The 23,166-nt window shown below is 45.7% G+C and overlaps 1 long non-coding RNA gene and 1 pseudogene across 2 annotated transcripts in view; one reads left to right on the top strand and one right to left on the bottom strand.

Annotated features, from left to right (window-relative positions):
- The window catches only part of LOC310753795, a 537,002-nt gene that overhangs the window by 111,017 nt on the left and 402,819 nt on the right, over positions 1-23,166 (bottom strand). The gene's annotated exons all lie outside the window — the stretch shown is intronic.
- Positions 10,756-23,166, top strand: part of LOC310753700 (inositol polyphosphate 5-phosphatase OCRL-like) — a 248,152-nt pseudogene continuing 235,741 nt past the window's right edge. The window contains exons 1-4 of the transcript in view: positions 10,756-10,875; positions 12,157-12,264; positions 12,983-13,082; positions 13,190-13,458. The product of the transcript in view is annotated as an inositol polyphosphate 5-phosphatase OCRL-like (transcript). The remainder of the gene's footprint in view (positions 10,876-12,156; positions 12,265-12,982; positions 13,083-13,189; positions 13,459-23,166) is intronic.

Raw genomic sequence — 23,166 nt, 5'->3', positions numbered from 1 at the left:
TATTTAATTTTTGCCTTTTTTTTCATTTGCCAGGCCAGCAATTTCCCACATTTATTACCTGATTCAAATGTTTTTGTCTCATTTGTTTAATTTTCCATTCTATTTCCTGATTCATCATTTCCATATATTGTACTTGATATAGTTTTATTTCTCTCAAGATCTCCTGTGACTTTGGTTTTGCCCTCAATTTCTTCTCACTTTCTTTTATTTTCTCCAAAATTTTACCTTTCTTCTCATTTTGACTTCTCTTCTTTATTGCATTCTGTTGTATCAAAAACCCTCTCATAACAGCTTTGCTTGCGTCCCAGATCACTCTTTTTTCTACATTGGTGTTCATATTTATTTCAAAATAGTCTCTCAAAGTTTTTTGGGCCTTTTTATACACTTCTTCATCTCCAAATAAGGTGTCATTCATCCTCCATCTGAAGGAGCCAGTTGATATTTGCTTCATCTCCATCCTTACGGCATTATGGTCGGAGCAAGTTTTTGGGCAGATTTCCACTTTCTTTATCTTTGGTGCCATTCCTCTAGTTACCCATATTTGGTCAATTCTAGTCCATGTCATCTTGGCTTCCGAAAAGAAGGTTCCCTCTCTTCCCAAGGGGTTCTTTGTTCTCCAAATATCCACTAAGTCCATATTGTCTGTCATTTCAAAAAAAGTTTTTGGTAGTCTACCATCCTTGGTAACTACCTGTCTTTGTGCCTTGTCCATGTTTGTAGATACAACTCCATTCATGTCCCCCATCAAAATCAGATTGTAATCCAGATAGTCCAATAATGTCTCATGCAACTTTTTAAAAAATTCAGATTTCCCCTCATTCGGTGCATAAATTCCTACGATCAAAAATTTCTCTCCTTGAACTTGAATTTCAATTGCCAGGAATCTTCCTTGTTCGTCTTTCAAGATAAATTTCGGTAATAGTCTCTCTTTTGCATATATCACAACTCCTCTTTTTTTAACTTTATCAGATGAGATAAACTCCTGTCCCAATCTCTTATTAATAAGTAATTTCCTGTGTAACCTTGTTACATGAGTTTCTTGTAGACAAATCAAGTCCAATTGCTCCTTTTTTAATAAATGAAAAACACTTTTTCTCTTCCGAGGAGAGTTAAGGCCGTTACAATTCCAGCTGCAGAGCCATGATGGGGTTACTTTGCTTTACCTCCGACTGCACCAAGTGTCTGTTCTTGTTCTGTCAACTGTGTCTCTTTCTCTGGGCCGTGCAATCCAAAAGATAAATTTGCTATATCCAGTATTCCTTTTTCCAGTGCTCTTGGCTCTTCTCCAGATTCCACTTCTTTCTGTAGATCTTCTTTGTGGTCTTTCAGAAACCTATCTTTTTCATTGACTGATCTTATTTTTATCTTTCTTCCTTTGTATTTAAAAGATAGGCCTTGAGGAAATTCCCACCTAAAAAGAATTCTATTTTTTCTCAACAGGGCAACCAGATCTCCGTAGATAAGCCTTAAATCCAGAAGATGTTTTGGGATATCCTTAAATATCTCCACTCTTGAATTGTCAATTTCCAAAGTCCTTTGATAGTGCAGATTCAAAATTTTATCTCTCTCCTCTTTTGTTCGAAAAGTAATCAAACAGTCTCTCACCTTGTTCCTCCTTTGTCCTCTTCCGAGTCTAAATGCACTCACTATCTTAAATTCTTCCTTCCCCAAGTCCTGTTGCCAAAAATCTGTAAATTCCTGTGTAAGAAAATCAGCCAGATTATCTTTCTCACGTTCTGGTACAGCCCTGATTCTTAAATTTTTTTGTTTCTCTTTCAATTCAATCATAGACAATGTCAAACCGTGGTCCTCCAATTGCTTATATACTGGTGGTATCTTCTCTTGAGTAGCAGTTGCAATCTCTTTTGCTTCTTCAGCTATCTTTCTAGTCGAAGCAGATTCCTGTAGTAATTTTTCAATAGACTGTGTATTGGTGTTCACCTTCTGTCCCAAATTATTAATACTTGTAGTATTCAAATCAATTTTAACTGATGCTTCAGCTACTTGCTTATTTGTCTCTGCCACCTGCTTAGCTAAATTTTCCAAAGATTCATTAATTTTTCCAAGTGCTTGTGCCAAGACATCTTCAGACGACATAACTTTTGGTTTGACCTGTGGAGGTGCAGCCCCTGATGTTCCAGATGCACCAGATATTGAATGCCTTCGCTGCTGCGCAGTATCTGTCCTGTATTGTCTTCCAGACCTAGTAATCTTTTCTTGCGCCAGCTCTAACTTTCCTCTCCCATCTGCCATAACACTCTCATGAAAATCCAAGGCCAATCCCACGGCTAGAGATTGTTTTGAAAAGGAATTTTCCTGTAGGCCAGTTGTTTTTGTAGCAATGTCAAACCTCCTCTAGGGGGACACAGTAACAACCAAAACTTGCCACTTTTAAAAACAAATATAGTCCTTATAGGTCCCCCAATTCACTTAAAAACAACAGTTTCAGTCCACTTAAAAAGTTACTTTAAAACCAGGAGAAGTCCAGAAACACTGTATCTCTTTTTGCAGAGCTAAATCAGGAGTCCTCTGCTTTCCACTGAGCGGCTTTCCTTATCTAGAGGCAGTCCGTTCCCAGGTTTCAGGCTGCGGATTTTAAGTTCCTTTTCCTCTTATTTTTGCAGGTAAATACACCTCAAACTTTCCCCCCTCCTCTCCTGCAAACAGGAGGGGAGACCGCTTTCCTGATGTTAAGATTTAAGTCTTTTTCCAAAACGTCTTTCCAAGTTTCCGCTTTACAGTCTCTTTGCTTTGATCTGTTTACAGTAAGGGAAGGCAGACTTCCTGTTTATACCTTCCCGTTTCGGTACCAAATTTACTTACTGTTTAAAGTCCAATTCACATCCAGTTTATTCCTACTCATGGGTAGTTAATTTCAAGTCCAATTGTCCCAGGAAAAAGTCAGCGCTCTCCGATAACAGCTGTGCGGCTTCACTCCGTGGAAGAAGCAGTCGACTCTCAGCACCGCGCTGCTCACCCCGTTCTGCTCCGGAACCCTTTTTTTTTTAAAAAAGGGTCCTTTTGCAGATTGGGGGGGCGCAAATGGTGCCCGCCGAGTCCCCACATTCACAGGCTTCCCCCGCGTCACACCAGCAGTTTAAATGGCAACACTCCTTTGCAAGATTGGCCGCCTTTTTAATTGTTATGGAAAATCAATAAAATGATAAGTTGCCCCTGCCAAAGGGTTGCATGACATCTGGCTGAAGACTTTTTGTGCTAAAAGTTGAAGCTATGCTGGGGTATGTGTGGGTGTGGGTGTGTCCGTCCGTCCATGTGGCCACTGTGTATTCAACATTCCACCCCCTCCAAAGAATCCTAAGAACCTTAGTTTTCCTTTCACAGTGCTACGATTCCCAGCACCCTTAACAAACCATTGTTCCCAGGACTTTTGGGGTGTGGGTGGGAGGAGATGTGCTTTACATGTGCAGTGTGCAGGCATCTCCCAGCACATGTGTGTGGGGATTCAAGACTAATTCTTATGCTTTTCTTCCTTAGACCAGCTTGACGTTGAAAAAGAGGTTCTCTGGGTTGAGGAACACACGCCATTTCACAGCGAAGCAGAACATGGGCCGAATGGTCACTCTGTCATTGCATTCGGTGAAATCAGACTGGATTTGCAAAGGAGCTTGCCCCTGAAGCCAGTTGGTTGCCTGCCTGTGGCTGGCTGGTGGCTTGGCATCACCAAAACACAGAGACAGCCCCATGCAACCTCACATCCAAAGATTTCTGCCCATGCTTCAGACATGCAGCCCTAAGAGCAGCTCTGACTCCCACTCTAGGCCCCGCTGCCCCAGTCTTCCTCCTGATGTAGGCTACAGGATCTGGGAAGTCTGATCCAGCTTTGAGGTGTGGTTCCATATGGCCGTTAGTACTGTTCTGTTTTTGCCAGAGAGCCACGTGGTAAGGAAGATCTCCAAGTATGCTTCCTACGGACTCCCCTTTAATCCTCAGATGTGCCCACAAAGGCATGATCCAGCACCCTCATGCCACAGCTGCCTCTGGAGTGACCCTCCCTCCGGTAAGAGGCGTGCCTCACAGCTGAGTGCCTGGTTGTTTGTGTAGGGCGAAGGCTGGGAATCTTGTGGGCTCCCAGATATTGCCAGATCCAATGGCCTTCTGCCTCAGCCAGCATGGCCGACGGTCAGGGGTGATGGAATCCAACAACATCTAGAGGGCCACACAATTCCCCATCCCTGGTCTAGTGAATTTGAGGTTCTTGGTTTCTCTCCCTCTGCCCCCTTTTGCCTGGAAAAGCACTTTGGCAGATTCCTTTGGAGGATTTGGGTGTGACAAGCTGTAGCAGCGCACTGAATAAAACAACTCTGAGAAGCTGAAACACCGGGCTGTTTTCTTTTCTAATAAAAATATTTACTGTGCAGTTCACAGGCACAAAACACAAAGTTGATATTGTCCAGGAAATGGGTTTTCAGTTGGAGGGCATGGGTTGCGTGAGAGCATGTTGTGCGGGATAACCAGTCTCATATAACCAACATGCTTCAGTCTAATTAGTGCATGAAGGGGTTAACACCATAGAGTAAGCTGTCCTGCCATCTTAGCCATGTCTCTTCCCCTTACCTTGGGAGTGAGTTCTGATCTATTCTGGTATTCACTTTTTCAGCGTTTAATGTACTGTAGGTTTTTCCTGATTTTATGGCTTTATCTTTCTGTAAACGGCTTTGATGTTTCTTACCATCTGGTGTGTATAAATTTTATGAAATACATATATAATTTTGAGCAAATAAATAAATAAATAAATAAATAAATAAATAAATATATAAATAAATAAATAGGAAGATGTAAAACCACAACCTCTGAAATGAAAGCTACTGTGCCTCCAGACGGATGTTTTCGCCTGGAGGGGGGTCGTATTCTGCAATGTGCTATCGATGCAATAACAGTGCAGCTTTCTAATGGACTGTCCACGCAAACATCATTCTGCTTTCTCAGTTGCTCTGCAATGCTTCGCCAGGGTTACCACATCATGGCTCCCTGGGGGTGCTTTCCTCTGTTGTAGCTCATCAAAACCAGGACAAAATAATAATAATAATAGTAATAGTAATAGTAATAGTAATAGTAATAATAATAATAATAATAATAATAATAATAATAATAATTTATTATTTATACCCCGCCCATCTGGCGGGGCCTCCCCAGCCACTCTGGGCGGCTTCCATAGAAACCAAAAATACACAAAAATATCACACGTTAAAAACTTCCCTGAACAGGGCTGCCTTAAGATGTCCTCTGAATGTCAGGTAGTTGTTTATTGCTTTGACATCTGCTGGAAGGGCGTTCCACAGGGCGGGCGCCACTACCGAGAAGGCCCTCTGCCTGGTTCCCTGTAGCTTTGCTTCTCGCAATGAGGGAACCGCCAGAAGGCCCTCGGCGCTGGACCTCAGTGTCCGGGCAGAATGATGGGGGTGGAGATGCTCCTTCAGGTATACTGGACCGGGGCCGTTTAGGGCTTTAACGGTCAGCACCAACACTTTGAATTGTGCTCGGAAACGTACTGGGAGCCAATGTAGGTCTTTCAAGATCGGTGTTATATGGTCTCGGCGGCCGCGCCCAGTCACCAGTCTAGCTGCCGCATTCTGGATTAGTTGTAGTTTCTGAGTCACCTTCAAAGGTAGCCCCACGTAGAGTGCATTGCAGTAGTCCAAGCGGGAGATAACCAGAGCATGCACCACTCTGGCGAGATAGTCCGCAGGCAGATAGGGTCTCAGTCTATGTACCAGATGGAGCTGGTAAACAGCTGCCCTGGACACAGATTTGACCTGTGCCTCCATGGACAGCTGTGAGTCCAAAATGACTCCCAGGCTGCGCAACTGGTGCTTCAGGGGCACAGTTACCCCATTCAGGACCAGGGAATCCTCCACACCTGCCCGCCTCCTGTCCCCCAAAAACAGTACTTCTGTCTTGTCAGGATTCAACCTCAATCTGTTAGCCGCCATCCATCCTCCAACCGCCTCCAGACACTCACACAGGACCTTTACCGCCTTCACTGGTTCTGATTTAAAAGAGAGGTAGAGCTGGGTATCATCCGCATACTGATGAACACCCAGCCCAAACCTCCTGATGATCTCTCCCAGCGGCTGCATGTAAATGTTGAAAAGCATGTGGGAGAGGACAGAACCCTGAGGCACCCCACAAGTGAGAGCCCAGGGGTCTGAACACTCATCCCCCACCACCACTTTCTGAACACGGCCCAGGAGGAAGGAGCGGAACCACTGCATGACAGTGCCCCCAGTTCCCAGCCCCTCAAGACGGTCCAGAAGGATGTTATTGTCGATGGTAACAAACGCCGCTGAGAGATCCAGCAGAACTAGGAAACAACTCTCACCTTTGTCCCTAGCCCGCCGGAGATCATCAACCAGTGCGACCAAGGCAGTTTCAGTCCCATGATGTGGCCTGAATCCTGACTGGAAGGGATCCAAATGGTCCGCTTCTTCCAGGCGTGCCTGGAGTTGTTCGGCAACCGCTCGCTCAATCACCTTGCCCAAGAATGGAAGATTTGAGACTGGGCGATAGTTGGCCATCGTGGCCGCATCTAAAGATGGTTTTTTAAGAAGCGGTTTAATAACCGCCTTTTTCAGCGGGTCTGGGAAGGCTCCCTCACGGAGGGAAGCATTCACCACCCCACGAAGCCCATCGCCCAGTCCTTCCCGGCTAGCTTTTATAAGCCAGGATGGGCAAGGATCCAGGAGACAGGTGGTTGGTTTCACTTGTCCAAGCAGACTGTCCACATCCTCGGAGGTAACAGATTGGAATTGATCCCACTCAACTTGACTAGACAGAACTCTAGCACTCTCCCGCCCCGGCCCTGCTCCTACAGTGGAGTCTACTTCTTCCCGAATCTGAGCGATTTTATCTGCAAAAAACTTTGCAAAATCATTGCAGGAGAACATGTGGCCCGTACTGTGCCCCGATGTTGCAGGTGGTTCCGCTAAATTGTGAACCATCTGAAAAAGTCTCCTGCTGCTGTTTTCTGCAGATGCAATAGAGGCGGTGAAGAAATTCTTCTTCGCCGTCGCTATCGCCACTTGGTAGGCTCGACGTTGAGCTCTAACCTGTGTCTGGTCAGATTCAGAATGAATTATCCGCCACCGGCGCTCTAGCCGTCTCAACGATTGTTTCATTGCCCTCAGATCTGCGGAAAACCACGGGGCTGTCCGGGCTCCATGCAATCGGAGAGGGCGCTTCGGAGCCAAACAGTCAATAGCCCTGGTTAACTCCACATTCCAGCGGGACACCAGGGAATCAGCTGAAAGGCCATCAACATGGGATAAAGCATCCCCTACCACTCTCTGGAAACCATTTGGATCCATTAAGTGGCGGGGGCGGACCATCCGAATTGGTCCCACCTCCCTGCAGAGGGGATGGGTCACAGAGAAGTCCAGTTGCACCAGGAAGTGATCTGACCATGGCACTTCTTTCGTTTCGCTTTTACTTAGTGTCAGATCACCAACATCCATAGAGGTAAACACCAGGTCCAAGGCATGTCCGTGGCTATGGGTTGGGCCAGACTTATTCAGGGACAGCCCCATGGAGGCCATGCTTTCCACGAAGTCCCAAGCGGCCCCTTGTAAGGTCGTGTCGGCATGGATGTTAAAATCCCCTAGGACGACCAAGCTAGGTGTCTCCAGGAGAACATCCGCCACGACCTGAAGCAGCTCGGGCAGGGAATCCTTGGTGCAGCGGGGAGGTCGGTACACCAAAAGGAATCCTGTACTGCCCCTATTGCCCAACTTCCAGAACATGCACTCGGAAAACTGGGTCTTCCCAATAGGACGCCTGGTGCAAACTAATGACTTCCTAAAAATCACTGCAACCCCCCCTCCCCGCCCACAAGGCCTGGGTTGCTGTGCATAAGAGAAACCTGGTGGACAAGCAGCGGCAAGGACAGGCCCATCTGCTTCATCCAACCAAGTCTCTGTTACACATGCCAGGTCAAGTCCTCCATCAATGATCAAGTCATGGATGGCAGTGGTCTTATGAATCATTGACCTGGCATTGCACAGCAGCACCTTCAGGTCATGTGGGTATCCCTTGCTGATTCTAGTATCCATCCGGTCAGGACCAGACCCGGAGGCAGGAATAGTCCTCAGACAACGACTAAACCTACCCCCTCTGTAATGACATGGTCTAGTCTTAGCGTAACTCCTCCTCCTACCCGTGATCACTGAGATCGGTTGTCCCAGTGCATCCCCCCCTGTGGAACATGCCCCAGCCATTTTGTGGGGTGGGGCCCACTCCCCGGCAGCCATGACCCTTCCCCTTAAGAACAAAATAACACCTTAAACAAACAAACAAAACCAATAAAACAATACAAACAAAAAAATGTAAAAATTACAAAAACATCAAAATAAAAAAATAATTCCCCAAGCCCAACCAAACATCCCCCACCCCCACCCCCCACATACAAAAAATTCAAAAGAAATTTTTTTAAAACATTTTAAAACCACTCTGTGCCCCTCCAGCAGTAACAGCAACTGTCCTAGTGAGGCCTGTCAGGCCCCGCCCTGGGCCAGGTGGTAAGTGGCAAGAGCAGGGCCCTCAGGCACTCACACAGGGGAGTCCTCCTGGGCAGCAGGCAGCAAGCCGCACGCAGTCCTTGTGAGGCTTCAGGCCCCGCCCCAGGCCAGATGGTAAGTGGCAGGAAGGAGCAGGGCCCTCAGGCACTCACTCAGGGGAGTCCTCCCGGGCAGCAGGCAGCAAGCAGTCCTTGTGAGGCTTCAGGCCCCGCCCCAGGCCAGATGGTAAGTGGCAAGAGCAGGTCCCTCAGGCACTCACACAGGGGAGTCCTCCTGGGCAGCAGGCAGCAAGCAGTCCTTATGAGGCTTCAGGCCCCGCCCCAGGCCAGATGGTAAGTGGCAAGAGCAGGGCCCTCAGGCACTCACTCAGGGGAGTCCTCCTGGGCAGCCAATTCCCCTAGTATGGCTCACAGCGAGGGCTGCTGAGAGTTGGGAGAGATCTTGGAGGCCAAAGAGTTTGCTTTTCTGCTCAGTACAGGGGATCTTGCCAGCTCTTCACCCCTGACTGGCCGAAGATGCCCATCTCTCTTCCATGCAGCTCCACAGCATGCCTGGATGATGACTCAGATGGAGCTGGACACACCATTCCTGAAGGATGCAATAATCTTGCAATTGTGGTGGACCAACTACATGCCAACAGGATGTCAGATTGAATGGGCCTTGGCCTGACCCAGCAAGGCTCTTCAAATGCGCTTATGTTCCCCTGACTTTGGGGACGCCTTGCAGGAGTCTCACCCGTCTCATGGCTATTCTTCTAGTGTGGACCAGTTCGACAAGCTCTCCCCCGAAAGCAGGTGCACCATCCAGAACATGCTGGTGCTGTACCTGAAGAAGAAAGCGAACACAGACCAGGAGGCAGGGACTTCTAGGGGAAGCGAGGCCTTCATGCGGGAAGCCTTGACTCCTCACGTGCTCCCCGGGATCAGCTTCGACCCCACCACCCAGTCTTCTGCTGGTGTCACTCTTCCCCCTGGCCCAGAACAGGAGGCTCCTTCCCAACATGCAGAATGCCTTGCATGTGATCGATGGGCCTGTGCTCACTGTGACATAGGCAGGGCCGGATTTATGTATAGGCTAAGTAGGCAGAAGCCTAGGGCCTCTAGATCTAGGGGGCCTTGCCAGCCTGCCCGCTCCCCAGTGCCGCAGACAGTTTTCCCTCTCCCCAAATTGCAAACCCAAGACTTCATGCAGGGCATTTCTCCCCTATTTCAATGACATTTTGCTTCAAAAGGAAAGGTGGACTTGGAGAAGGCAAGCAAAATGCGAGAGAGATAGTGAAAGATACAGGAAATTGAATGCAGATTTCCAAAAAATAGCAAGGAGAGACAAGAGGGCCTTCTTAAATGAGCAATGCAAAGAAATAGAGGAAAACAACAGAATGGGAAGAACCAGAGATCTGTTCAAGAAAACTGGAGCTATGAAAGGAACATTTCATACAAAGAGTACCATAATAAAGGACAAAGGTGGAAAGAACCTAACAGAAGCAGAAGACATCAAGAAGAGGTGGCAAGTATACACAGAGGGATTATACCAGAAAGATATGGATGTCTCATACACCCCAGGTAGTGTGGTTGCTGACCTTGAGCCTGACATCCTGGAGAGCAAAGTCAAATGGGCCTTAGAAAGCACTGCTAAGAACAAGGCCAGTGGAAGTGATGATATTCCAGCTGAACTATTAAATTTTGTTAAAGATGATGCTGTTAAGGTGCTACACGCAATATGCCAGTAAGTTTGGAAAACTCAGCAGTGGCCAGAGGATTGGAGAAGACCAGTCTACCTCCTTTAGAGGAAAAGGCCTTGAGGGGAGGACCTGTTGCCTCCACAATCCTTCCTAAACGTGGATAAGCTGAGAGGCAATTGTCCGGCAAATGTGGTGCTGTGGGGAGGCAGGAACATTTTCCTGCAGTTAAGTATTTTCTAAGTTCCTTTCCCGAAACTTCCCCAAACGGTTCTGAAGCCTCTCTAACCTCAGAAGTCTTTTCGTCTCTCGGGAATTCTGGGATTCGAGGATAACTTCATGGAGAAGGAAAGAAACCTGCAGAATCAGCAAATGAGTGCCCGCTGAGGGCCTCCACCCCCACCGCTGCCACCAAGCAGGCTGTGAGTTGCCTTAGAGGTGTACTGTGCCCTCCCGCCTCCTTGCTTTTAAGGACTACTTGAGTTCTGTTCTCATCTCCCTGAGGCGTATCCGTGACAAGGAGAGCATGAGCAAGAAGCAACCCCAATGACCCACACTATGCGCAAGCTCTTTGTGCCTTCCACACATACGCAGTCCGGACAGAGAGAGGGACTCATCAAGCACGTCCTCGCCAAGAGAGAGAAGGAATATGTCAACACCCAGAATTTCAGGTCAGATCATGCAAAATTGCAAACACCATGCAAAGACCAGTGGAACCTGTATCAGAGTTGGGGCTGGAGAAAGCGACATCTACATGACAACTGTATTGTTGGGTGCCAGGCAAAGTCTGTCCTGTTCACTCAGGCCACATGGGTGGGTAATGGAAAGTATTAGTTGTGGTGGGCAATTTCCCTTGGTGCCACATACTGAACCGTGGCTTCATATTATGAGCAGGACGGCAGCCTCTCCTCCAGGTTTGCACACCTCTCCCCCACCCCAAGCCTATTGGGAAGCTTCCACTTGGATTTTAAATTAACCACAGTTTGGTGTGTCCAGATCCTATGGTGGTTCATTTTACCAGCTTTGTAAACCCACGATTGGAAGTTGGCTTGTTTCAATGAGCCGTGGTTCAAATGAAGCGGTTTGTGCAGCTTCAGACCTTGTGACAAGATGCAGTTAATCCAAAACTGAAGCAAAACCTAGGTTGGCAGGAGCAGGGACCAAGCAACGGGAGCTCAGCCCGTCGCGGGGATTCGAACCGCCGACCTTCTGATCGTCAAGCCCTAGGCTCTGTGGTTTAACCCACAGCGCCACCCGTGTCCCACTGTTAGTAGTACCCAGTGGCAATTTGTTTTTCATGTCTGCTTTTATGATATGTTTATCAGTATGCGGTTAGCAGCTTCAGATGCTACTGTTTTACAGAGGCTGTTTAGCTTGCTCTTTTTACCCCTTTACTAGACAGGCTGTATTTCTGTGCTGTTTTCAGAGTGGGGAATGCCCATTCCTTCATGGCCAGCATGGAAACACAGAAGGCTAGCCATTTAGGAGGTTTGCAAAGAGGACAAGGGTGTTACGGGGTAATCTTCTAGCAAACAAGCTTGGCACAGCAGATCTGAGAGGTGGTTTTCTGCTCCCGGAAAGCCAGCCTGGAAACCAGGTTGCCAGGTGAAGGAAGAAGGGAGAGATCAACCAACTCACTTGCCTTCAAAGAATTTCTGGTTGCCTGTGGCTACTGGGATAGTGCTTAAATATCAGGCTGGCTGACACATCTTAAAAAATACAAGGAAAAAGCTTTTTTTCTTTCATTAGCAAAGCTCCTTTGGGGCCCAGAATAGCTAAGCTGAGGAAGAAGTGGCTGGTATTACTTGTTTGTTCTTGGTCCTGATCTTGCCTGCCCTTGCACACTCCGGTTGTCTTTGCATATTTAACCAGCACGTCTGTTCCGATTGGAGTCCTATTCCTGCAGTTCCACATCCTTCTCTTTGGCACTTGGGCATTCGGTTCCAGGAGCTGGACCTGAGCACAGAGGCTTTCTTCTACTTGGACTCGACAAAGGAGCAAGAGTGGCTGACAGCTGTGGAAAAGGCTTTGCGTTCCAAATCCAAGTACAAGAAAGTAAGTCCAACCCCACCCATTTCTTCAGCAGCCAGACAGCTGTCAGGAGCTGGAGTGAGGAGGAGGAGGAGGAGGAGGAGGTCAGCAAGAAAAAACACCTGGTGTCAGTGGTGTTTTATTCAAAAGAAGCCAACATTCTTTATTCAAAGAAACCCAAACCGTGCAGGCCTCGTGATCACAGAAACCTTTCCCAACAGGTCTTGCCCCAGTGAGGTAGTGGTGAAGGCTGAAGGTTGCTACCCTCCCACCACTCTCTGAAGTCTCCTCCTCCCCCTGGTCCTTCCCAAGCAACCTGAGACTCTGACACCTTGCCTGTCTTTGCTCCCTCCTCTTAATTTCTCTGTGTTCTGGGAGACCAGCAGGGAGTGGAGCTGATCGCAGCAGGATGGGGAGACCCCCTGGCTTCTTCAGCAGCCTGCCTGATCTCTGCCTCTTGACCCCCGCCTCCAGCCTCCACTTCTGCCTCGGATTCTGGACTGCTGTTTGCCACAGAATCTTCCTGCCCTCCTGCCTCTTCAGTTTCCAACACCTCCTCTTGCTCACAGTCTGCTCCCTCTTCTCCCTCTGACGACCCCTCACTAGTTCCCTGGCTCTGAGCCTTCTTCACTTGGGGGATCCCCAGCTGGTGCCACCTGCCACTCCTATCTGCATCCAGCCGGCCCAGGACAGCAAGCAATGAAAAGAGCTGGTAGACATCCCAGTACCTTGCATCTTCTAGGTGGAGCTGGTGCTCATCTTTGTCAGGAAGGAGTAGCTCAGCCGCATCAAAGAAGTGATGAGGGAGACAGTGGGCACAGGCATCATGGGGAAGATGGGGAGTAGACCCTGACGGCGGAATTCCCTACGTCGATCTTTCTGTCTGTCTATCTGTTTTTCTAATCTCTGCCAACCAGTTTCCCCCTCTTTCCTGCTTGCTCACTAACAGCCATCTTTGCTCCGCCCCTGCAGGGTAACAAGGGGTGGGTGGCCGTGAGGCTTGTCTGCAACAATACCAGCTTCTGCATGGTCAATTCCCACCTTGCTGCCCACGTGGAAGACTTTGGGCGCCGAAACCAGGATTACAAGGATATCTGTGCCCAGATGAGCTTCCTGCCCCCTGACCAGGGTCTGCCGCAGCTGACAATCATGAAACACGAGTGCGTTTCGAGGGCTTGGAGGGAGAGAGCCTTGGCTGATGTAACTTGTTGGTCTCCGCTATCTGGAGAAGCAAATTGAGTCATGTTTCTGTAACTTTCCTGCCTGTGTGTAGCTCAGGGTAGGCAGCATTTGTTGTTGTTTAGTCGTTTAGTCGTGTCCGCCTCTTCGTGACCCCCTGGACCAGAGCACGCCAGGCCCTCCTGTCTTCCACTGCCTCCCGCAGTTTGGTCAAACTCATGCTGGTAGCTTCGAGAACACTGTCCCACCATCTCGTCCTCTGTCGTCCCCTTCTCCTTGTGCCCTCCATCTTTCCCAACATCAGAGTCTTTTCCACGGAGTCTTCTCTTCTCATGAGGTGGCCAAAGTCTTGGAGTCTCAGCTTCAGGATCTGTCCTTCCAGTGAGCACTCAGGGCTGATTTCCTTCAGAATGGAGAGGTTTGATCTTCTTGCAGTCCATGGGACTCTCAAGAGTCTCCTCCAGCACCAGAATTCAAAAGCATCAATTCTTTGGTGATCAGCCTTCTTTATGGCAGGCAGCATAGTGCTCTCCAAATGCTGATAGACCAAAATTCCCATAATCGCTAAGAATTGGCCTTGCTGACTGGGGCTCATGAGAGTTCCACTTCAGCAACACCAGGAGGGTGCAGTGTCGGCGATCCCTGCTGCTGCAGCTGCACCACTAAGGTTTCTACTAGAGCAGCCAGTAGAGAGCAAGATAAACCGAGTGGCAGAGATGTATTAGATTAGATTATAGCAAATGTGGGCAACTTCTCCAGTGATCGGGGTGGGAGTTGCAGTTTGTTAAGGGCAGTAACGCAAAAGCAGAGCGGCCATTTTGCATGGAGAAGGTTCCCGGCTCAGTCACCAGTGTGTGCAGATCGGGCTGGGCATGATCTCTGCCTGAAAGCTGCTGCCAGGCCATGTAGTCAGTCCTGAGCTTGATGGGTCAATGGTCTGCCTCAATATAAGGTAGCTTCCTATGTTCCTGTGTACTACAGCAGGGTTTGGAGGGCCACAAGAGCCCTGCCCATGAATTCAAGAACCAGGGGAAATTCTAAAAGTCTTTGCTGAAAGGACATCAAAGCAGGGGCCAGGTGAACCTCTTTGGGAGATTATTCTGAAAGGTAGGGTGCCATGACTGAAAAGGCCCTGCCATGCTTGAAAGAGCAGGAGTTCCCTGGGAAAGGGATTCTAGTCAGTGGAGAGGCAATGCAAACATAAGTGGGCCTTCTTCTGGTACCCTTTTGCCAAACCTTGAAACACTTGTTTTTTTAAAAAAAGATATTTATTGAAGTTTTACAAACATAAGTTTATAAAATGAAAAAAGGTCATATAAAAAGAAAAAAATACAAAAAAGAACAGAAAAATACATGAAAAAGAAAAAAGAGGAATAAAAATACAAAAGACAAAAGACAAATAGTTAACAAAGAATTAAAAACAAATCTGTTTTTTGTAACTTTGAACTCATTAGCTTATTTCCTTGGCCTCCTCACACCTCCCCTTTTTGTATTCCCATTTAAATAATCAAATCAGCAAATCCTTACCCTCTTTCGTTTATCTTAACTCTGTATCTTAACATATTATAACTCTATATTTTCATCCATTATCAATTCATTTTTGCATATTCTTATTAACTTTGTTGCTAATGCCACTTATTTTCAATCCAACATCATTTTAACATTCATTAATTTTACAGTATTTCTGAAGATAGTCTTTAAATTTCTTCCAGTCTTCTTCCACCAACTCTTCTCCCAGGTCTCAGATTCTGCCAGTCATTTCCGCCAATTCCATATAATCCGTCACCTTCATCTGCCACTCTTCCAGGGTGGGTAGCTCTTGTGTCTTCCAATACTTTGCAATAAGTATTCTTGCTGCTGTTGTTGCATACATAAAGAAAGTTCTATCCTTCTTTGGCACCAATTGGCCGACTATGCCCAGGAGAAAGGCCTCTGGTTTCTTCAGGAAGGTATATTTAAATACCTTTTTCATTTCATTATATATCATCTCCCAGAAAGCCTTAATCTTTGGGCACGTCCACCAAAGGTGAAAAAATGTACCTTCATTTTCTTTACATTTCCAACATTTATTATCGGGCAAATGATATATTTTTGCAAGCTTGACTGGGGTCATGTACCACCTGTAAATCATTTTCATAATATTCTCTCTTAAGGCATTACATGGTGTAAATTTCATACCGGTGGTCCACAGCTGTTCCCAGTCAGCAAACATAATGTTATGACCAATATCTTGTGCCCATTTAATCATAGCAGATTTAACCGTTTCATCCTGTGTATTCCATTTTAACAGCAAGTTATACATTCTTGAAAGTATCTTAGTTTTGGGATCTAACAGTTCTGTTTCCAATTTTGATTTTTCCACCTGGAAGCCAATTTTTTTATCCAAATTATAGGCCTCTCTTATTTGATAATAATGAAGCCAGTCTCGCACTTTATCTTTTAATTTCTCAAAAGATTTTTTTAGTAAATCTTTGTATCTTATTCAGACATTGAACAATGCTTTCCTGACAATATGGTTTTTAAATGCTTTATGTGCTTTAACCTTGTTGTACCACAAATATGCATGCCATCCAAAAACGTTGTTAAAACCTTCTAGGTCCAAAATGTCTCTGTTCTCAAGAAGCAGCCAGTCTTTCAACCAGCAGAATGCTGCTGATTCATAATAAAGTTTAAGGTCTGGCAGGGCAAATCCACCTCTTTCCTTTGCGTCAGTTAATATTTTAAATTTTATTCTAGGCTTCTTGCCCTGCCAGACAAATCTGGAAATGTCTCTCTGCCACTTCTTGAAACAGTCCATCCTGTCCAATATTTGCAATAATTGAAACAAAAATAACATTTTTGGCAATACATTCATCTTTATAGCTGCAATTCGACCCAACAAGGAAAGCTTCAAATTTGACCATATTTCCAAGTCTTTTTTCACTTCTATCCAACATTTCTCATAGTTATCTTTAAATAAGTTTAAGTTCTTAGCAGTCATATTAACCCCCAAATATTTAACTTTCTTAGCTAATGTTAAACCAGTCTCCTTCTGAAACCTCTCTTTCTCAGTCGGTGTTAAGTTTTTCTCAAGCACTTTAGTTTTTTACTTGTTCAGCTTAAATCCTGCCACATGACCAAATTCTTGAATCAATTCTAATACTCTTTTCGTACTAGATTCTGGCTAGATTCTGAAGAAGTGTGCATGCACACGAAAGCTCATACCAAGAACTAACTTAGTTGGTCTTTAAGGTGCTACTGGCAGAAAAAATTTTTTTTGTTTTGACTATGGCAGACCAACACGGCTACCTATCTGTAACTCTTTCAATCAGTGTTAATTTTTTCTCTAAAACCTTAGTTTTTGACTTGTTCAATTTAAATCCTGCCACTTGACCAAATTCTTGAATTAATTCTAAAACCCTTTTAGTACTAGATTCTGGCTCCTGTAACGTCAAAACTAAGTCATCTGCAAAAGCCTTCAGTTTGTATTGTTTGGCTCCGACCTGAATACCTTTAATCAGACGGTCCCTTCTAATCATATTTAACAAAACCTCCAGGACCGAGATAAAAAGCAATGGGGAAATTGGGCAGCCTTGTCGTGTCCCTTTCTCTATCTTAAATTCCTCTGTCATCACATTATTGACTATTAGCTTAGCTTTTTGCTCTGAATAAATTGCACTTATACCATTTTCAAACCCTTGGCCCACCCCCATTCCCTGAAGATTTTTCTTCATAAAATTCCAAGAAATATTATCAAAAGCTTTTTCCGCGTCTATAAAAATGAAAACTGCTTTGGTGTTGATGTTCACTGGCAGCTTCTCCAAAATATTAATTATGTTCCTCGTATTGTCAGACAAATGTCTACCTGGGAGAAAGCCGGCTTGATCTTTATGTATCTCTTCAACTAATACTTTTTTTAATCTATTAGCCAAGATATCAGCAAAAATTTTGTAATCCACATTAAGCAGGGATATGGGGCGGTAGTTCTTAAGTTGTGTCTTTTCAGACTCAGTTTTCGGTATGAGTGTAATGTAAGCTTCCTTCCACAACTCTGGCGCCTTTTTCCCCTCCAGAATTTCATTACAGACCTCCTTTAGTGGCTGAATTAACCAGTCTTTCAGAGATCTATAGTATTTGGAGGTAAGACCATCCGGCCCTGGAGATTTACCCAACTGCATGTTCTGGATGGCACCTTCAACCTCCTGTTCTGTAATTTTGTGATTCAACATTATCTTATTTTCTTGAGAGATTTTTTGTAATCCATTTGTTCTTAAAAATTGGTCTAAATCAGTCTCATTCTGTGGCCCTTGTGCGTATAGTTGTTTAAAATATCTCTGGAAGCACTTTCTAATCTCCAATGGATTCTGTATGTTCTTTCCTTCCACATCCAAATTTGTAATGGTGTTTAATTTTTGTCTTTTTTTCATCTGCCAAGCTAGCAGTTTCCCGCATTTATTAGCCGATTCAAATGTCTTTTGTCTCATCTGCTTAATTTTCCATTCTACTTCCTGATTTATCATTTTCATGTATTGTACTTGATATAGTTTTATTTCTCTCAGAATCTCTTGCGACTTTGGTTTCGCTCTTAATTTCTTCTCTCCTTCTTTTATTTTTTCCAAGATTTTATCTTTTTTCTCATTTTGAATTCTCTTCTTTATTGCATTCTGTTGAATCAGAAACCCTCTCATAACCGCTTTGCTTGCGTCCCAGATTACTCTTTTTTCAACCGTGGTGTTCAAATTTATCTCAAAATAATCTCTCAAGATTTTTTGGGCCTTCTTGGTAACCTCTTGATCTCTAAATAAGGTGTCATTCATCCTCCATCTGAAGGAACCGATTGGTGTTAGTTTCATCTCCATCTTCACCGCATTATGGTCGGAGCAAGTTTTTGGGCAAATTTCCACTTTTCGAGTCTCAGGTGCAAGTCCTCTAGTTATCCATATTTGGTCAATTCTTGTCCATGTCATATTGGCTTCAGAGAAGAATGTTCCCTCTCTTCCAAGGGGGTTCTTGGTTCTCCAAATGTCAATCAAGTCCATATTGTCAGTCAGTTCAAAAAAGGTTTTTGGTAGTCTGCCATCTTTAGTTACAACCTGTCTCTGCGACTTATCCATATTTGTAGATACCGCTCCATTCATATCTCCCATCAAGATAATGTTATAGTCCATGTAGTCAAGCAATGTCTCATGCAATTTCCTGAAGAATTCAGATTTCCCCTCATTTGGTGCATAAACTCCTACAATCAAAAATTTTTCTCCTTGTGATTGAATCTCAATTGCCACAAATCTTCCTTGTTCATCTTTAAAAACAAATTTCGGTGATAGGCTCTCTTTGGCATAAATAACAACTCCTCTCTTTTTAACCTTGTCCGATGAAATAAACTCTTGACCCAATCTTTTATTAATCAGTACTTTCCTGTGAAGCCTTATCACATGAGTTTCCTGTAAACAAATTAAGTCCAATTGTTCCTTTTTCAATAAATGAAAGACTTACTTCCTCTTCTCCGGGGAATTAAATCCATGAATGTTCCAACTTAATAATTGCAGAGACATGATGTGGTTATTCTATTTTCCTCCAACTGCTCCCAAAAGTTCTTCTTGTTCTGATGGTGGTATCACTTTTTTTTGTTTGTCCAGTCCCAAAGGTGGTGGTGCTATGTCTAGTACTCCTGATCTTAAAGCTCTTAGCTCTTCTAGTACTTCTTTTTGCAGGTCTTCTTCGTGGTCTCTCAAAAATTTTTCCTTATCTTCCACTGATCTTATTTTGAACTTTATCCCTTTAAAGGTAAAAGATAGTCCCTGGGGGAATTCCCACCTAAAAACAATTCTGTTTCTTCACAGTAGGGCCACCAGATCTCTGTAGTTGGTTCTAAGATCCAATAGATGTTTCGGTATATCCTTAAAAATCTCCACTCTCGAGTCGTTAATCTCTAAAGTCTTCTGGAAGTGCGCACTCAGTATTTTATCTCTCTCTTCTTTTGTTCGGAGGGTAACCAAACAGTCTCTCACCCTGTTTTTTCTCCCTCCTCTTCCAAGTCTGAACGCACTTACTATCTTAAAGTCTTTCTCCAGCTCCAAATTCCAAAATTTTCCAAATTCCTGCGTAAGATAGTCACTTAGGTTATCTTTTTCAAGTTCCGGTACTGCCCTGATCCTCAGATTGGTCTGTTTCTCCCTCAGTTCAATCATAGACAGAAGTGACTGATGATCCCCAATCTGTTTACTCATAGGTTTTATTTCTTCCTCTACAGCCACTGCTTTTTCTTTTGCTTCCTCAGCTATTTTTCGATTAGACGCAGATTCTTCCAGCAGTTTTTCAATAGATTCTGTATTGGAGTTCACCTTCTGTCCCAGATTATCTATTTTAGTTGATTGTTCCGTAACTTGTTTGCTTAGGCCTTCCAATTTTTCAAAAATTTTATTTAACACAGAAGTAAAATCCCCTTCTGAAGCCATTCCTTTTGACTCAACTTGTGCAAAATCTTCCCCCTGTGTCACAGGAGGGCCGGGAACAGATCATCAGCGTTGCTGGGAAACTATACTGGGCTGCTGCACTCTGGCCTTGCCCGATCTTGTTGTCCTATCCGTCATCACACTTTTGTCTATGAATCAAGGTCGGTCCCACGGTCAGATCTTGCCATGGAAAATCCCCAAAGTCCAGAGTGGAAAAATCCCCCAGCTGGGTGTACAGCTTCAATGTTCCTCTAGGGGGACACTGTAGCAGTCATTAAAGTTACAATAAAAAATCTTTTCCAACTTTCTTAAGTCCCCTCAAAAAAAACCAAACCAAACAAACAAACAAGCAACAGTTTCAAGTCCAGAGAAGACCTTCAACAAGTATCTCCTTTGCAGAGTTAACCATTAAAAAGTTACAATGTCTATAAATAGTGCGACTCTCAATGCAAAAGTTCTAATGAACCTGGCAGTCTGTTCCCAGGAGTTCAATAATTGTCTCTATTTTTCCCAGAAGAAATAAAGTCACTTTTCTCTCTCCCCCCCCTCTCCACTAACCTGGGGGGGGGGGTTCTTTCTCTTTAACGTTCGGATTTAGAGCTTTAAAAGCACCGCTCTCCAGGTCTTAGCTTAGAAGCGTCTTTGCTTTGATCTGTGTACAGAAACGGAAGGCAGACTTCCTGTTTACGCCTTCCCGCTTCAGTGCCAAATTAATCGCTTTTTCTTCCTTTAGTTCCAATTTCTTAAGCTTCACCTACTCACAGGTAGTTGTTTAGCAGCCGAATTGTCACAGGAAAAAGGTCAGCGCTCTCCGGCAACAGCTGTGCGGCTTCACCCCACGGAAGGAGCAACTGACTCTCAGCACCGCGCCTCCCGTTACGCTCCGGAGCCCCTTGCGGGGTTCCTTCGCCAATTCGGGGGGCGCTAAGGGTGCCCGCCGAGTCCCACGTTCACAGGCTTCTCCTGCCTGTGATTTCCAAATGGGTCTCCGCTTCGCCGTAGCGGACAGACCCACTTTCCGCGGAGCTTCTCCTCCAGATTAGAAGGAGACCGCCATTGCCGTTGGCGCCGCCTCCAGAAGCCCAAACCTTGAAACACTTGAAAGGCCAAATGGGATGCTCTGAATTGGGCCTGGAAGCAGTTCAAGAGCCAGTCTAGTTCACAGAGCACTAGCCTAATATGATCATACTGCCCAATCCTAGTTATCAGTCTTACTACATATTGCAGGAAGTGGCAGCAGGCTGCCCCCCGCCCCCCGACCCCGTGAGCTAGCCTGTAGCTGTGGTTGCTTTGCTTTTTTCCAGCATTGTCATCTGATCACTAAAAATGAGCTTCAGAGACTTCTGACCTACGACCAGGTGAGAGACATCTTTGTGTTATATGTGGTGGTTTAGGATTTTGCCCTGTTTATTTCCTTTGTCTGGGATACCCCAGCCTAGGCTAGAGAAACCACTTTCAGGCAGTTAGGAGCAAAGTGTAGCTATAACATAGGATGACTGCGACTTCTACAAATGCTTTTTAAGGTTGCAGGTTTGTGCAACCTGAATTAGAAGCAAGTCCCAATTAAGTTGGAGGGTTGCCTTGGAATAAGTAGGACTGCTCTGTAGTTTCCCAGTTAGAGGGCTTTCCTAGCTCAGCACACGCTCCAGATGTTGTTGGACTCCCATCAGCCCCAGCATAGCTGCTGGTGCTTTTTGTTTTACATTTTTCTCTCCAAGGTTTGTGTGTTCATCATGTTGACGACCTTTCTCCCACTTGGCATAAGGATCATTGGTATTTTGTGTTGAAACAGAGGCCTGATTGCTGCACCTTATGGTGGATTTAAGCTCTGTGAGCGTAGTCATGCCTTAGCCCTTTGAGAAGGATGCTGCAAGGAAGGCAAGGGGGGGCAGCCTCAGACTTCCAACATATGCAAAACCATCATAAAACATTAAAAACTTCCCTAAAGGCTGTACAGTTACTTATCTCCTTGACATCTGACGGTAGGGTGTTCCACAGGGCAGGTGCCACTACTCAGAAGGCCCTCTGCCTGCTTCCCTGTAACTTCGCTTCTCACAGTGAGGAAACCGCCAGAAGGCCCTCGGTGCTGGACCCTGATGCCTGGGCTGAACAATGGGGATGGAGACACTCTTTCAGGGCTGAGGCCATTTAGGGCTTTAAAGGTTGGCACCAATACTCAGCATTGTGCTCAGAAACGTCCTGGGAGCCAACGTAGGATGCAAAAGGGTGGTTTTGCAGTTGCTCCTAGTGTTGGGGTGTATTCTGGTGGTTGTTAACAGTTTGTATGGATTATTGGTACATATAACATTGCATATTGTAGGTATGGCTAACCTGTGGTCTGCCAGATGTTACTGAGCTGCAGTTCCTGTTGGCTCCAGCCATCATGGCCAGTAATCAGGGATGATGGGAATTGTAGTTCTGCAGCATTGTGAGGGCCACGTGTCTGCTACTCCTGAGTTAGAGGATTTTCCTGTCGTGTGATGCAGCAAAGTAATTTAAGATGACATGGGGCAAAAATGCACAAGCATCCTGTACCTTTAATAAGTGTGTATAAGATAGGATTTCAGCAGATATACCCCTCTTTTTGCACTTGGCTAACCTACTAGTAGGGACGCAGGTGGCGCTGTGGGTTAAACCACAGAGCCTAGGGCTTGCCGATCAGAAGGTCGGCGGTTCGAATCCCCACGACGGGGTGAGCTCCCCTTGCTCTGTCCCTGCTCCTGCCAACCTAGCAGTTCGAAAGCACGTCCAAGTGCAAGTAGATCAATAGGTACTGCTCCGGCAGGAAGGTAAACGCCGTTTCTGTGTGCTGCTCTGGTTCACCAGAAGCGGCTTAGTCATGCTGGCCACATGAACCGGAAGCTGTACGCCGGCTCCCTTGGCCAATAAAGCGAGATGAGCGCCGCAACCCCAGAGTCGGTAACGACTGGACCTAATGGTCAGGGGTCCCTTTGTTGTTTTTGTTGTTTAGTCGTTTAGTCGTGTCCGCCTCTTCGTGACCCCATGGACCACAGCACGCCAGGCTCCTTTTCCACAAGCAGCCTTTCCCCCACATTTGTCCTGATAGCCAGCATCCTCTGTTTGATGCCATGTATAAGCAGAGAATCCTCTTTGTGTCAAGGAAGTCTGGGAATTAGACTTGGTGCTCTCTCAAGATGAGTCTGCCAGGGCATAAGAACATGAGAGCAGCCCTGCTGGATCAGGCCATTGGTCCATCTGGCCCAGCATCCTGTTCTCACATTGGCCAATGAGATGCCTCTTGGGGAGCCCACAAACAGGACCTGAGTGCAACAGCACGCTCCCCTCCTCCAAGCCA

Source organism: Podarcis filfolensis (genome assembly GCF_964270895.1).
Source record: "Podarcis filfolensis genome assembly, chromosome: W".
In the NCBI taxonomy this organism is placed as follows: Eukaryota; Metazoa; Chordata; class Lepidosauria; order Squamata; family Lacertidae; genus Podarcis; species Podarcis filfolensis.
The sequence above is the reverse complement of the archived record's forward strand: the minus strand, read 5'-3'. Positions and strand labels throughout refer to the sequence as shown.